This window comes from Meriones unguiculatus, chromosome 3, assembly GCF_030254825.1.
Source record: "Meriones unguiculatus strain TT.TT164.6M chromosome 3, Bangor_MerUng_6.1, whole genome shotgun sequence".
NCBI classification, from domain to species: domain Eukaryota; kingdom Metazoa; phylum Chordata; class Mammalia; order Rodentia; family Muridae; genus Meriones; species Meriones unguiculatus.
In genome coordinates, this window is record NC_083351.1 from 85,221,265 (window position 1) to 85,223,151 (window position 1,887).

The following is a 1,887-nucleotide window of genomic DNA, read 5'->3' on the forward strand; positions in this document are numbered from 1 at the left end:
GCATCGTTAATAGTGTCAGTGGCTGGCTCTTTCCCATGGGGTGGGTCTCAGGTTGGGACAGTCATTGATTAGGCACTCCTTCAATCTCTGTTCCCTCTTCATCCTTGCCCTTCTTGTAGGCAGGGTAAATATTGGGTCAAAGATTTTATGGGTGGGTTGTTATTCTTCTCCCTCCACTAGAAGCCCTGACTGGCTAGAAGGTAGTCACTTCAGTTCCCATACCCCACCTCAACTTTCTACTCCCGCACCACCTGCTAGGAATCTCGGCTAGAGTCAAACCCTTATCTTCCCAGGAGCCTACCCTGTTGCACGGTCTCCAGCTTGTCAAAGAGATTCCCCCATCACCACCTTGTTCCATTCTCTCCCCCAACCCTCTCACCTCTCACTTCTGTTCTCTCCATATCTGATCCCCACCCTCATTTTCTCCCCATCCCTCTCTACACAGTTCCCTCCGTCAACTTCCGATGTCTCTTCTATTTCCTCTTCTGAGTGACATTCCAGCAGCCTCCCTTAAGGCCTCCTTGTTACTTGGCTTCTTTGGGTCTGTGGACTATAGTATGGTTATCCTGTATTATATGGCTAATATCCGCCTATAAGTGAGTACATACGGTGTGTGTCTTTATGGTTCTATGTTTCCTCACTCAGGATAATCTTTTCTAGTTCCATCCAATTGCCTGAAAATTTCATGATTTCTTTTTTTTTTAAATAGCTGAGTAATATTCCATTGTGTAAATGTACCACAGTTTCTTTATCCATTCTTCAGTTGAAGGACATCTAGGTTGTTTCCAGATTCTGGCTATTATGAATAAAGCTACTATGAAAATAGTTGAGCAAATGTCCTTTTTGTATTTTGGAGCATCTTTTGTGTATATCCCCAGGAGGGGTATAGCTGGTTCTTGAGGTAGAACTATTTCCAATTTTCTGAGAAAGAGACAGATTAATTTCTAGAGAGGTTGTACAAGTTTGGGCTACCACTAGCAATAGACTCTCTTTCTTCACATCCTCACCAACATGTGCTATCATTTGAATTTTTGATCTTAGCATTTCTGTACCCCCTTTAATTGAATTATTTGATTTGTTGATGTTGAATTTCTTAAGTTCTTTGTATATTTTGAATATTAGCCTTCTGTCTGGTGAAGATCATTTCCCAGTCTGTAGGCTGCTGTTTTGTTCTATTGATAGTGTCCTTTGACTTCCAGAAACTTTTCATTTTCATGAAGTCCCATTTATTAATTATTGATTTCAGTCTGTGCTGTTGGTGTTCTGTTTGGGAAGTTGTCTCCTATGCCAATGATTTCCAGACTTTCCCCCAATTTGTCTTCTAATAGATTTAGAGTATCTGGTTTTATGTCAGGGTCTTTGGTCCATTTGGACATGAGTTTTGTGCAGGGTAATAATTGCTTATCTATTTGCATTTTTCTACATGCAGACATCCAATTAGACCAGCACCATTTGTTAAAGATATTTTCTTTTTTCCATTGTACAGTTTTGGATTCTTTGTCAAAAATAAAGTTCCCTTAGGAGTGTGGGATTATTTCTGGGTATTCAGTTCAGTTAGTTTCTGTATGATAAAACTAAACCCTTCTTGGTTTTAGAGATTCTGGTGAGAAGTCAGGTGTAATTTTGATAGGTGTACATTTATATGTGACCTGGCCATTTTCCCTTGCAGCTTTTAATATTCTATCTTTGTTCTGTACAATTAGTGTTTTAATTATTATGAGGCAGGAGGATTTTGCTTTTTGGTCCAATCAATTCGGTGTTGTGTGGCTTCTTTCTTGTATGTTTTTAGACATCTCTTTCTTTAGGTTGGACCAGTTTTCTTCTACGATTTTATTAAAAGTATTTCCTGGGCCTGGAGCTTGGAGTCTTCTCCTATTCCTATTATTC